Source organism: Bombus impatiens, unplaced genomic scaffold, assembly GCF_000188095.3.
Source record: "Bombus impatiens unplaced genomic scaffold, BIMP_2.2 scf_0011, whole genome shotgun sequence".
In the NCBI taxonomy this organism is placed as follows: Eukaryota; Metazoa; Arthropoda; class Insecta; order Hymenoptera; family Apidae; genus Bombus; species Bombus impatiens.
Genome location: NT_176430.1, coordinates 576,725 through 591,951, shown reverse-complemented (window position 1 = coordinate 591,951; position 15,227 = coordinate 576,725).

Sequence of the window (15,227 nt, the reverse complement as noted above, 5' to 3'; positions counted from 1 at the left end):
ATTTATTGGATTGCAAGTAGTTTAATATGAAACATATGAAGGGGGTGGAAATCGATTGCAATAGCTATACGAATAAATGTATCGATGTATATAATTGAATAATAATTGATTTTGTTTCAATACTGATTTAGACTCAAAAGACGTATTAATCGATGCTTTCTATTGGAAACATTCACTCCTCTTTTTCACTTTAATAATTGAGAAAACGTTCGTTCTCCGTGGTGCACGTACGTACTAATGTGGAGTATAATTATTTCATGTGGGCGTGTATAGTAATAATAACGAGCCAACTAAAGCTCCCTTTTGTACCTCCCCTATTGAGGAGGAACAGTCGGAGGAGCGAGGTTAGGGGATAAGAGGCGGCAGTAGCGTATTTTACAAAGGTGTTCCAGACTTCTACACCAATTCAATTCAAGTACTTACTTAATAAGGCTAAAAAAGAAATGCTCTCTTATTATTATCATTCTATTAAACCGTAGAAACTTGAAAGGTAATAATATCTATAGGTATATTCCCTATATATAAACGCGTAATAAAACATTGTCTGAATCAAATCACACCTTTATCATACGCGATAAAGATTCTGTATTGTCAAAAAATAATGCTTAGTATTCCCTATTAAGCCCTATTAGTATTTTTCGAATATTTGCCTATACTCTAAGACATCTTCCATTTAAATCTACTAGCAGGAACACTGAATGCGCTGCTCGAAAAGCAAACAAACCTTCAAATTTTCTGTCGTAGGTGTGCCGACAGAACGCAGCCATTAATACACCACTGTTGTGCGAAGAGCGCTGGAAGGTAGGAGAAAGGGAAGGTGGTGGCGTCTGTTCGGAGAAGAGGCGACGAGAAGAGGGTCGTCGGTGTACGGTCGAGAGGGTGAGTACCAAAAGAGGACGAGAGTGAGAGAGGGGTGTGTCTCAACGCCTGGCCGCGACATCACCAATTAGTCACCGACGCTTAAAAACAGCGGGGGCGCTCCACCTACCTTGCAAGCGTACGAGACTGCATCCGCGAGGAAGCGCATTTTATCGCGACCGAATCGGCTGACTTACTTGCATATCGACCGTGTGCATCCGCCTGCCGCTTCTCTTTTGTTTCTTTATCGGAGTAGCTAATCAACTGTCGTAGGTATACGACCGGGGATATCGTCTAATTGGATCTTATTGGACCGATTTGCTTTAATCCGGTGTCATGCATAACTTGAGATGGATTTTAGGATCTATTTCAATTTTGTGATAGTTTATTCCTGAGTGTATCACTATTGCAGATTATAATAAATAAAATCCGAAGGATTTCAAGCAGATCCAATACCTATATCGCATATATTGGAAGAAAAAGAAAGGCATGGATCTCATATTTAAAAGCGCGAAAGTTTATTATTAGGAATATTAGTTGACTATGAATTTGTAATACGTTTGGAAAACTAATTTGGTTTTGATTGATTGCATGTTACTTAAATTCTTGAAAATTAAGTTTTCTCCTTATTGCGGTAGCTTCTTTATTCCTATAGATCACAAACTAAGATACAAATACGATTATTATGTATATTTAAAATATAAAGAATTCGTGTCGAAAAGTTGAATTTCAAGTGGTTATGCTACTTGAAAACAGTATTAAAAAGTGATACGATTAGATTCCTCAAATTAATTTCTCCATTTCGCGTTTGATACATTAAATCCTTTTATGTGGTAAGAAATATAAAGAGGAAAATGATAGGGTAGTGCAAAGAAAAGGGAAGTACAAATCGGTCAGAAAAATTGCGGACATTGTTGAAGCTCGTTTACCGTCTGGACATGAATATGCCTCTAGTATCCAGGTCCAAGCTGTAGATAAGGGTGAAGAAGTGAAGTGAATACAACAAGGGGGTGCCGTAGTCAGGGGTCTTGTGTGTAGCATAGCAGCTGCTATTGACACCTCGATACCCTGACTCAAATGGAACCAACCAACTCGCGTTGCACGGCATAGCTTTGCTGTATAAGGTCTAAAGCTGCTACTGTGTCCGTACCTTTCCAGTCTGTATGCGCTTGTAACGATACTATTCGTGTATACGTGTACAATATACTGAAGGTGCAACAGACGATGGAATTGAACAAACTCTCAAGACGGTCGGTCATCTTTATACGAACCAACGAAATTTATGCAGGAATTTTGTTTTCTTCCTCGCTAGAACGAAATTTTCATTTTACATTTTAACATGAATCAGTTTAAGAGTTTTCCGACAGTATGAACACTTAAAATATGTAGGTACGTGTCATTCAGTTCGTTTAATATCATGTATGGCGTTACTAGACACTAGATTACAATATCATAACGCAGATGTGCAGCTCGTATTAACAAGCAATTACGTCGTTCCCAGTTACATTAATTATCTACAATAAAAGGGGCGTCATTCGTTGCGAAGAATGATATCTCTTTGTCCATGATCCGCTCGATTGAACGATTAAGGTCCCGGTGTTCTTCAGGGTAGTCGCAATAAACAGTCCGTACCTTTCGTTTCTCTCCCTTTCGGCATAATTCGATAATTAAAACTGGAAGCGGGAAGAATTTGGAACGGTCGTATTTCGAGTCTCTTGAAATTTGCATAACCTGCTCCGATGCGCCAGGTAGTCGAACGAAATAGAGACAAGGTAGCTAATGTTACGGAAACTTTTTATTGCCGGATACAAAGAACCGGATAACTCTAGTATTCAGTTGGAACAAACTTGCCGTACTTCGTACCTACGAACGTCAAGTATTGTTACATCTTGATTCTTGTTGTATTTCAGTTTGCCTGGAACTTTTCAAATAGAATACTCGTAACATCTGATTTATTTAAACTTGTACACAATATTTCTCCATACTCGATCATTTCCTTGTTCGATCAATCAGGGTCAATGGTACCATCTATCGACACGTTTCCACCATCTGTTTATCCACTTTTCGGGGATCACGATTTGATATCGGAACGATCGTGCGGTAGGTCGTAAAGGGAGCTACTTACAACGGACCAATATGTAATCGCCGACAGATTAAATGCAGACAACGATTTCTACTTGCATACAACTCGTCGGACCATATACTTGGTGGCACGCGACCGATCCATAGAAATCCTTTATAGAGGCGGCGTGCGGGTGACATTTCTGGACGAGTGTTTCTGACTGCCGAGCGACATACATACGCGAAGACAGATAGCAACTATAATACCGTACGTTTGACCTTCCCATGAAACATCTCATCTGTAGGCCCTTTAAGAAGATACTCCAAGGGCCACTCCGATCGGCCCATTATCGTCGCGTGTTACTTGTAACATTCTACCGATGATTCTTCTGGATATCGCGACATTGTGTTCCTTTCCCAGGACATCTTCTTTCATAGATTTTCTTTAACACGTGAGTCAAACTGATCAATTCGATTTTTTATAAATATTATCACACAGATACGCGGTTGATATCTAATTTTCAAGAAACAAATGAAACGCCGTCATATAGCATAAATAATAGCAAATTGATAAATTTAATCAAATAGCTCATATGACGATTAATATCGTCACCCAAATTAATAACTCCTTCAAAGTTTGATTTCTTTATTATTACGTACGATAGGTAGACATTCCACTAGACAGAAAAATCTGATTCTACGTTAAATTTTCATTCAAAAATTATGAATTTCGAAGTTATAACCATTATTAGAAATTCGTTAGGAATTCATTATACTGACTCTTTCTCACCATAGATCTCGAAATGTCTTCTCTATTCGTTTCATAGTGCATCAAGCGACAGAATTAAGACGGTCCCAAAAAGAAGGCAGAAGAAACGGAAGGTTGAGCGAGCGAGGGAAAGAGAAGCAGAGGGAGACAGAGTCACGGGTAAATGGAAAACTAATAGGACGTCCCGACAATGGGTTTGGCTTGATTTTCAAGCCGCAATCAGCCGCGGTTCCACGTTTTCCTGGTTGGCGTTTGTTGTTCGGTCGCTCGTCAGCCGCAGGCTGCATCGATGTGTGTCTCTCTTTTCTACGTTTCTATACACGTACACGCACGTGATATCGTGTGCAAGTCGTGTGTAGGAGAGTGTGTTCGTGTGGTCGGTTCGGAGGGTAGAGGCCGCATTTTTCCACTGGCACCTGCAGTTTAAATAAACGAACCGCCCATGTTCTATCTCGCTTTCTCTTCGACTGGTCGAATGAAAAACGAAGGAACGAAACGACACCGCTACGGCAGCCAATCGGCGAAACGCCGGAAAACAGGTGAATCGGATGTTAGGTATACGCGTAATTCTACAGCCCGTGTTTCAGGTACACGTATCATACATGTGTTTGCGTGCCCTGCTATTTTTTGGTATCGCTTCATCCATCTGCACTACGCCTCCACGATTTTTGTTTTCACCTTTCAAATATTCTTTCCTTGTATCGTCGTATCTTGGTTATGTTAGAATTCGTGTAAAGAAGGATTTAAGATTTACAGAGTAGATAGTAATTCATTAAGAAAGTTGTTCGAAAAATTAAGGTTTGCTAAAGTTAAAAGTGATTTCCGATGAAGGACACGTTTAGTTAGAAAAAGAGAAAAGTCACTTGTACAACTGCGTAACTTTCACAGGGTTAAGTTTTTAACTTCTGTTTTCTTCAATTTATTGATATTCCAATTATTTTACACTTTGAACCTCGCGTATACACTTTAATTCGAGCCGATGAGAGTTAGATATTACATGAGATATGAGAGTATAGATATTTTTATTTCGAATATAACCACTTTTAAGATTCTTACAATCACAAGCGACGTTTGCTGTCGGACGTCTCGATTTCCCGATAGGGAATATCTTAATTGCTAGATTCAGCCCGAAATGGGACACAATCAGATCAGTTTCCAAAGTTATTCGAGGAGAACATCTTCCAGCAATCCCTCCGAGGGATTCGTATTTCTCCCTCTCGATAAAGAGCAAATACCACGTCTGAAATATATATCAGCCGTGTATCGGCACCGCATTACGTTATGCTTAGACGTGCGCAACAATACAGTCATATAGGTCGGATATAAGCTTCGAGGCTCTTTCATCTTATCGTGGTATCAACGTCAAACGCACCAGACGCTCGACTCGACTCGGCTCGCTCTCTGACTGGTTTCCACCCATTCTCATTCTCCGTACGTATCCAGGCCGAGCCAGAAGTCAGTACCTAAACCTAAGCCGTGGCCTGACTGCTTGTAACGTATCGCCTTTCACCATGTATGTGTATACACGAACCTTGATGCAGTTTCGATTTAGCTTCCAGGGGGATGGTCAGAAATTTCAGCTTTTGGTCTGCGCGTTTTATCGTTTTTCTTCAAATGGCTCTATCACGAGTTAACACGTGTATGTCGCTTGAAGGCGATGAATTTCAGGGTATATAAATTGTCAAAGAAAGTTATATTTGTTCGAAAGAACATAATTGAGTTTTCAGCTGAATGCTTTCATGTAAATGCGTGATAGTACGATTTAGGAGTAAGTAAACGTAAAAGATGTTGCCTCAAGGGTTAATGCTTTCCATTCTCTCCTTATCTTCCAATAGTATTTCCGTTTTGCATGCTATGAACTTCAAAGCAAACGTATTCGTTTCCTCGGTCAGATCCCCTGCGCGTATGTCTACAATAAGAAATCGAACCCTACGCATTATGGGATCGCGCAACCTCCCGCTGGCTACACGTTCAAAACAGAAGCAGTAAAAGTGAAGAGGCCACGTGCTAGCCAGACGTCGTTCGTAGCTTGCGAACTGTCGAACCGCGTAATTCGTGAATTTTCGTGTTGAACGAATTAATGCTATAAGTAAATCCAATTTAATTTCATCCCACTGTGTAATGCATAAATTATTCTACCATTATAGTCACATATACGCAATTATTCATACGTAATCGGTCGCGCTGTAACTTTTCTAATTCAACGTTTTACGATTAACGCTATCAGCACCGATCGAAACAAAGGTGCACCCGATAAAACATCCGTCGTTGAAACGTCATTCGCTTTTACGGAATCGAATTTCAAAGCCGGCGTATCGCGTTGTTCAGCCTCTTTTTTCCCTCTCTATCGTTCTTATTATTGCGGTATCGCTACGTAACCGGGCTGCTTACCATTGAGAAAATAGCAACCATCGACAAGTTGAAACCGATCAACGAGAAACGTCAAAGTGTCTGTACGCACGCGGTACACGATAATATCGTTAACCCTCGACTTGGCAGGCTTGTTTCCACAAACCTGATAATCCGTGATCAGCTTCGCCTATTCAGGCACACGCACGCACCGACACAAGATTCCGGACCCTGGTCATACAGATACACACGGCACGTACGTACGTGGCTACCTATATCTATAATCTGTCGACGTATTGGGCACTGAGATTTGGCGGACCCCCTCGACTCGACTTGCGATTATTCAATTCATCGGCCTGTCAAAAGCACCAGTGCACGCTGTGTTCCCCGATCGTTCTCTCTTTCTCTCTCCACGCTCTCTGCCTCTTTTACCTCCTCTTTTCTTTCTCCCACTTTTCCTTCCTCTCTCTTCCCCCTTTATCACCCCCGCTGGTGCTCCCTTTCGCTCTTTTCCTCTTTTCCCTGGCTCACCCCATCGACGCGTACGGCCCTCCTTTCTCTCCTTCTTTCTTTACACCGGCCCTCTTCGGTCTCTCTGTTTCACGCTCGTTCTCTCCTCCACGCTCTCGCCGCCCTCGCCAGCTACCGTCAGGGCAGAACGATTAGGAGCAATACGTTGCGATAACTGCCCCTAATATCTCGGCACCGCTGCCATACGCAATACAAATTAGGGAAGCGTACCGTGAAAGCACGCCGGATATTTGATCCTACGATTTTCTCCTAGCCCACTCGGTGCCGGCCAACCCGGCCCGATTTGCCACGGGCTCTCTGCAACCGATTTCCTCCCCGCTGGATATAACAGCTCTTCGATAATCGCGATCAATTTATTCGATTCGCGGATAGATCTAGCAAGGAGGAAAGAAGCTGAATCATACTTTTTCTTATGAGTTTGTTCTATGTTTATATTATGGGCGATGAGCTTCCCTAAAAGCTATTCACTAAAAATAGCACAGAAAATAACGCATACAGAATCATGTCATGAATTTTTAAAGCTTAATAAATAAAACACAATAACGCGTTTTTATTTTTGTACGTGTAGTCTTCTTTATTAATATCTAATTTTATTCAGTTTCTTCCAATTAAAAGTTCTATCTCTTCTCGTTGTATCGCACTGTCTCTCGTATTTCCCGACAGAGATATATTCTAATATACAAAATTTTAAAACATCAATGGGCAAACTTGTAAAATATCGTGAATTCTTCTATCCATTCGCAAGGATACATCACCGAAGAATAGCAATTTGACGATTCGTTGGACCAATTCGCGGGATCGTGGCGTTGTTTTCACAAAAGGTGTCCGAGGCTAACCAATAGACATGTTCTCGCTGGAGGGAAAGGTCACAGGCCTCGAACGGGACAAAGTATGCACGCGTCAGGGATCGAACAAAAGGAAGAAAGAGAGAAAGAGAAGCGAAATAGACGATGGGAGAGAATTTGGATTTTACCGCCGTGAAAACAGCGGCGGCAGTGGCCCTCACGGCGCATTAGCTGTCATCGCCTTCATCCGACGCTTTCATCGCCCGCCATGAAACAAATGATCAAAGCGTCAACGCGGATGCTGTGAATGGACCACAGAATATCCCCGTTCGTGTCCTGCCCGATAAAGGCCTGGACCGCATCATTCTAGCACTTGGCCCCGTCCCTGTATCCATCGCGGTCGGCTTCCATTCGATTCGCGTGTAATTGGCATAAAAACCACATTTTAAATCCTCCCACGATACTGATTAGTGCGGACGGTGAGCTCGGTCCCGGGTGTTGCTCGTTCTCTCGGTATGTTTAATTAATTCCCTTCTCATCATCTCTCTCTTTCTTATTCGATATTTCTCTCTCTCGGCCCTCCAATCGGGATTTTCAAACAGAAAATGTTGAACGAACGAGTGAGGTATCGGGGTTAATTAAGCCGTGGCATAATACGATATCGTTCGGTTATAGTTTTTATTAATTTATCAAGCGACCGAGGGCAGCCGATATAAAAGGGCCGCACGAATTTATAAAGCCGCCGGAAATAAAAATACGGCTATTGTTAAGAGAAAAGAGACTCTATAATTTAAGGGTTCTGTAATAATTAGATTGCACCAGAGTGCAAGATTTCCTTGAAAGAGAGTATTTATTTTTTGAGTCACTTCAATTTGTTATGAATAGAGTAGAGTGGTTTACGAATGTAGTCGAGCATTTGTTATACATAGAATAGAGTGTCTCATGGGTGCAGTCGAGGATTTGTAGACTTCCTTTATGAATATATCACGTGCGTTATACGAAACAGTTTTCTATGCCAAGTATTCGAATACTACCGTGAATTACTATATTTGTTTAAAGATGGTTTTACATGGAAGATACGTAAAACGATATTATAGAATCTTCCTCGTATATTCGTCAATCCTAAAGTTTCAAAGCTCTAGCGAACGTTTATAAATCAGGGATTAATTATAGGAACGCGTAAGGCGCGCCGCAAAAAGGGGCACATCATCGATTAAACTCCTGAACGTTTACAGCGTGTTTCCCCTTTGTAACGTCGTAAGTAGTGGAGTAACCAGGCGCGACCGGTGACAGCGTAATTAATTTCACGTGCAGAAAGTTGCATAATGAAACGCGCAAAGTGGGGTACGCGTATAATCCTTCCCGCGTGTGTCAAACGATGCCGAAACGGCAAGAACAATGCCGCTGGAGGAAGCGAACCCGCGATTACCGCTTATTCGGCTTCGCCATATACGTGCATATACTATACGTGTATGTATATGGTGTGAAACGGTCCTGTGTACGCACACGCGTTGCCTATGCAAACTGTCGAGGCCGTAGAGGAACGAGAAACGGCGAAGGAACGCGATAGAAACGACAGAAAGGGTTGAAAGCGCTCACGCGCGCGGTTGAGAGAGAGAGAGAGAGAGAGAAGTATTCCGGCAAAGCGGAGGCGGAGACAGATTTTAACCGGGCAACGCGTGTGACGTGATATTAATTAACACGAACCCTTCGAGTCCTCTGTCTCCTCCTTCTCCTCCCCTTTTTCTCTCTTTCTGTCTTTCTCCGTTCCTCTGTCACTTTTCTCCCTTTCTGTCCCATATGCTCGCTATTGCTCACCCTCGAAGGTGACAAAGAGAAAGAGAGAGTTCGAGTTTGAAGTGTCACGCAAGGCGCAGATATCCCACAACGAGCGGAAACTGGGAAGGTTGCTGGCAGCCGAAACAATTTGCAACGCGCCTTGATACCTGCCCTTGGATAGTGGACAGCTTGTGTAATTTCATCGTTCATTTCGGTGTCGTCGCGCACCGGTGCCCCCGTGATTTTCGACTAGATTAATACGAAATCGGGTACTGCTCGAACGTGTTCTCGATGTACACGTTTTGGGATTTAGGATCCGTATTTCGATTAATCGTGCAAGTTCTTGACTATTCATAGGGACCGACAAGTTCGGGCTTTATGGTTGACATTCATGTCGAAGAGGATGGCCTACTCGTTCTCTCTGATCGCTTCAACGACTCGATTTTAGCTTTGCTATGTTATAAATTTACCTGAACTACCATAAAAATACTTCTCATCGTAAGAAACATTCTCAATGAAAACTTTAAGAATTCCATCTCTTTTATCATCGCAAATATTTCTTAAAGTACACGCGTATACGCGATATATTGTAAAACAATTTAACAGACAAAAGAAACATGAGAGTTAATCCGTGAAGGAAGGTTTCATATGAGACCGTTCTGCGCGAGATACACGTCCACAGGTTGGACGATGTCGGGGAGGTGAATACACGCAAGAGGTTGCTGGTGGAAGCTTTCGTGGTACCGATTCGTAGCGTGAATCATGACCGTGAACGCGCGGAGCTTTTTTAAAAGCAGCTTTCGAGCTGCCGGACGCCAGGCAAAAACGGCGCGAACGTGTCTATGAGCATGGCGGCGAACGCCGTTTCGAAGGCCGAGCACGAGCGGGCTGGAAATTGTTTTCTCACCCTTTCTCTGTCGATCCTTTCAGTATGGCCGGGTAAAACAGCGAAATGTCGTCTTTTTTCCTTTTCTTTCCATCACATTTTCCTTCGAACGACATACGTGACCGCTGTGTACACGACAGTACGTACGAGAATCGACGAGCGAAATTCTATTCCTGTTTCTATCTTTTTTGTGTTTCTGTTCTTTTTCTTTCCACTTTGTCTTTTTTATGTTTATTCTTTTTTAGATCTTGTTTAAGTGTATCGTAGAATACGTGTTGCGACGCGGGGAAGCAGGACGAATTAATTTTCGAGCTGTTGCTTCGGTGAAGTAACGCGGCCAGGCTTTTGAATTTAATTAAAATTTTGACAAATTAGTCCCTCAAGCTTACGCGGGCTACGCGTATATGTATGGTCGTTATGTTTGTTGGAAACAAATTTTCGCAAATAAATCGTACAACCGTTTACCGTTGATCTCTCTTTTTTTTTTGTTTAATTTTATGGAATAACAGTACGGAAGTTTGAAATGAAACTACGTGTCGGCGGTGAATTTTAGAATATTACGAGTTGATGGTTATAATTAGGATTTATGCCTGCTTTGTGATAGAGTAACGGTTTAACAGCTGTTTTATGGCTCCGATAAATTCTTTGGCAATATCTTTTACACAAGTGATAAATGTAAATTCCAAAGCTTTCCTTTTCTAACAATTGTTTGTTTTATCGCGATAAATCGTCTTCATAAACGTACCTATTGTATGAATAATTCAGAAAGGAACGAAATAAGTTCCATTACATTTGAATAATTCTTTCAATTTGGTCCATGATCGATCGTTGGAAACACGTTTTTTTCTTCTCTTGGAAGAAAGAGAAAGAAAAAACACAAAGTAAGAGAAAGTCTCGATTCTCTGTAGGATGTGTACACGGGGGTACATACGATGTACATCGATATAGCAGCGAAGTTCTCATTTCACCGAGATATCGGATTTTCCCCGGCCACCCTACTTTCCCTCCGCCGCTTTCTTCTTTATTATCCTTCTATACCGACTTCCTCTCCTACCGTTCTTTATCCCAAACAAAGCAATCTCGAACCCGTAGCAGCAGCCCCTACGTGCGACTGCTAGGTGACAATTTATATACCCGCCCACCTATATAACAACTTACTCGATACGTCTTTCTCGCGCGAGGCTACGGACGCTTTCACAGTTCCATGCTTCGTCGTTTATTATCAAAAAATATCGGCTTCGATACGATTCAATGCCTGACAATTCAAATAGATTAAAAAAAAAGAACACCTACAAAGTGTCCCTCCAGAATTCAAAGATCTAAATACAATACATATATAATGTTTTTTAACCATATTGGGAATGTTGAACACGTAATTTGAAAAAGAGAAGTATGATGAAAAAACACATTTCTTCTAGTGATATATTTTTCCTTGAATTTTTTAAGATGGTCAGTATGTTTATCCGTATAAGATATATATATCTTTTTTTTGTATCGCATTCAAATCTATTTGAATTACGACTTGAATATCAAACAGATGATCAAAATTCAAGGATATGAGAGAGTGCTATTTAAACATACTGTTTATGCTAATAAATATTCAAGACGATCTGTCGGCAGAGATATTACGTAATCATTACGTAAATGATCAATTATGAGCTATGTGATCGCTTTTCCAGTTATACCAGTAGTATAATAATCTGAATTTCAGTTATTCCGTATATTTCTTATTCTTATAATTCTTACGTTTAGTGTTGCACAACAACTGACTCATGGCACATATAAATCGATAAAAATATAATTCAAGAAACAAATTACTGATACCGCTATTGAATCTTAAAAGATCGATTCTTCTTTTTAAAGATCCCTAGTCGTATATGAAATGGTACAGTAATAACAAGTCATTAGAACGACGTATAGAAGTCGATACGTGTACTTAATGCCACGTTATCGAGGAGGGGGTGAACGTATTCAATAAAGCCGATTTCACGCGCGATTCTTCGTATCAGACGCGCTCAACAATAACTGCGTCACATACGCATATGACTGTTCGCTTGGAATAGTATCGACAGCGATGGAAAATATACACGTACACATAGGCAAAGTTGTTATGGGATAAGAGACATAAGTCCATGGCGTCATATGCTCATAACTGCCCCCTATCAGAATAATATTATTACTTGGGCCACCCCACGATTATCCTTGTGACGCGAGACGTTCGCTCCTCGCTTTGTCCCTTTTCTGATATTCTGCAAAATTGTTATGTTACGCGAGAAGCGTGTCGAATCGAAAGCTACTTTATTTCGTATCCTGTTCCCGAAGTTTCCGTTTCTTTACGCCATCATCCCTTTTTTTTCGTTCAACCGGATTTTGAAGCTTTCGTCCTTCGTGAATAGGAAAACGCGCAAGTTTTCGCATCGCGGGCAAATCGTCGGCTTATCGCCGCCACTTTACATGTTAACGGGAAGAATTTTGATCTTGGTCGGACAACTCATCGGTTGTAGAACTTACCGCTTAAATATCAATTTGTACGAGGCGGTTGCCTGATTAGCATTAGCGTGGGCGAGAGGAGCGCAAAGAAGTTTCGGGCACGGCAGCAGGAAAGTTCAAAGATGCAAATTGGGGTAATATCGCGGTACCGGCAAGTGTAGGGAATTCGTAGTTTCCATCTCGTTGACACCCGCCCCCTTCCTATCCTTGGTACATTAATTGCAGGATTCATTAAGTCGCGCTATTAACGAACTAATTGGTATTATGAGAGAAAAGAAAGAAGGAATAGTTTGTACTTTTGCGTCTACGACTACGTTAACTGTGAGGTTCTACTTAACTACGTTAACTACTTAAGAAGCTAGTAAAGAAATACTTCCTATTTTTAAATTCGTTAAAAACGATTGGAATTCGCCTATCCTCATAAACGTAAGAGGTGAACGATCAAAATGTACGAATGGAGGAAGTTATTATCTTCAAAGAATCGTAAAAAGGGGGACGTGGTGAAAAAAAGGCAAGGAAAGAGAGAAAGGGGTGAACAATTCGCGCCCAAAAACCGTATTATTCGCCCATTTTGAAACTTTGATATCCCATTCCGAGGTGGTTGGATGAATGAATAATTATCTGCCGCTGGTACAAAACGAATCTTTTTCCCGGGAATATCCCTCTTTCCCCGGAGACACTTTGCAGGAGGTTGCACACCACTCGCCGAATCCACCTCCAATTTATATAAGCCGTGGCAACCTCAACCCCGGAACTCTTATAATAATTCCACGATTCCCCACCCTTGAGAAAGCCGCGCGCGCGATGTTCATTTCATTATTTTTTTTCCTTCTTCACCGCCTTTGGTCCCTCTTCCTCGAGCATCGCCAACGTCGTATACCCTTCGTCGCGTCTCGTCACCGCCGCAGCCCCTCTCTTTCCCTCATCTACCACCCCCGTGAGCCCCTTTTGCACACGAGGCAACCCACCACCATCCACGCTGAGAGGGTGATAAGTCGTGACGTCGACGAGGTAGAGGTGATTCCGAAGGGTAGGCGTGGCCGTGGCATCCCACCCTCCGCAAAGGGGTGCGAGGGGTCGAATCGAGAGGAAAGGGTGGCTCGCGGTACGCTCTCGTTGGCTGTACTACCCTCCACCACCACGTGGCGCGGGCAACGCTGCTGGTGGACGCCACTATAGAGGCTGGAAAATCGTGTAAGAAAAAGCCGGAGAACCATCGCCGATGGAACCACCCCTCCTGTTTTTAGGGCCTTTCTACGCGACGACGATTCTACTTAAGCTCCCAAATATGTTCCCGACTACCAACCTTTCTAAACCACCCACCCTTGTTACCTTCTCTCTCTACGCCAGCGTAGCTCGTTTACTTCTTTTCTACCCGACTATTGTTATTTTCGTGTGTTTCGATGACTCGTTGGAGGAGTACGTGCGCCAACGGGATATCGCACGGGGTAGTTCGCGTGCCCGTCTCCGACACGATCGATCAAGATTTAGTGTAGTTCGCGTACGCTGTCTCTGTTTCTTCGACGCGGAAGCGGTCAACGTACACGGACAACGTCCGATTCCGGGGATCGTTGTGCTCATTAATTTGATTAACCCTGCCGACATTTCCGCCGGACGAACGCGACGACTTCTGTGTGTGTGTCGCGTGGCTGGATGCGTATACGGACGAAAATCAGATTTCGGACAATCGAATGCCGATACTTACGTGATTTCGTATCAAGGCTATTATTGAACAAAAAACTCAATTCCTACGAAGAATTAAATTTCCGTTTAATGTTTTGCGATTTCTATTTAAGATCTGTAAGGAAAAGTAAAAGAAAAGTGTTAATGGAGATAAGCAGCCGAGTTGGTTCGGCCGGCAGATAGATCGTGGACGATCGCCAAGTCGGTTGATTATTATTAATAGTATTATTATTATTATTATTATTATTATTATTATTATTATTATAACGGTTATAATCATACACCCAGGCAGCGTAATCGTTATAATCGTTATAGCGGCGGTTTAAAGCAGGAGAAAAGTGGCCGGCGAAGCAATTATACCTACAAGAAAATCACATTGGGCGAAACGATCTCGTACAACACGTACGTTCACGCGCGCGCACGCTGCCGCGTATGTACAGCATCAGTGTGTTACCAGCAATAGACGGGCCACGGTACCTAACCACGCCGATAAAACGGCACACGTACATCCGCGGCGTCGATAGTAGTGAGAGATAATAATGTTGATAAGGGTGTAGAGAGAACCGCTCGGCAACCCCTACTGGCTCCGGTGGCTAAACCGAACGAATATAAGAGCGAAAAGGACATAGCAAAACTGTGCGCGCAGTTGTGTAGCGCGTATGTATGTGTATCTGGAAGGGGCGAGAAGAAGAAGGATACAGAGGGTGAGAGCAAGCAAGAGGGAGTAAGAACGGGGTGAAAGAAAGAGAGAGGGAGAGAGAGAGAAAACACGCGTGGTAGTCAGAGGGGTGAGTAGGCGTGGCTATGGACTACCCTCGAAGCAGCCGATTGGACGGACCGTTGGTCTGCTTCGTCAAATAAAATCCAATCGTTAGGACCAAAGGAATGCGAGTCTCCTAGCTTTTTTCCTCCCTTGCCACTTGGCAAGCCACCCCTGCCTCTGTACTGTGCACCGTGGCCTTCCCACTCCATTCCTTCTTCTCCGGAGCTCCGTCCCTTTCCCGCCTTCTCCGTCTCCCTTCCGTTACCTTTAAAG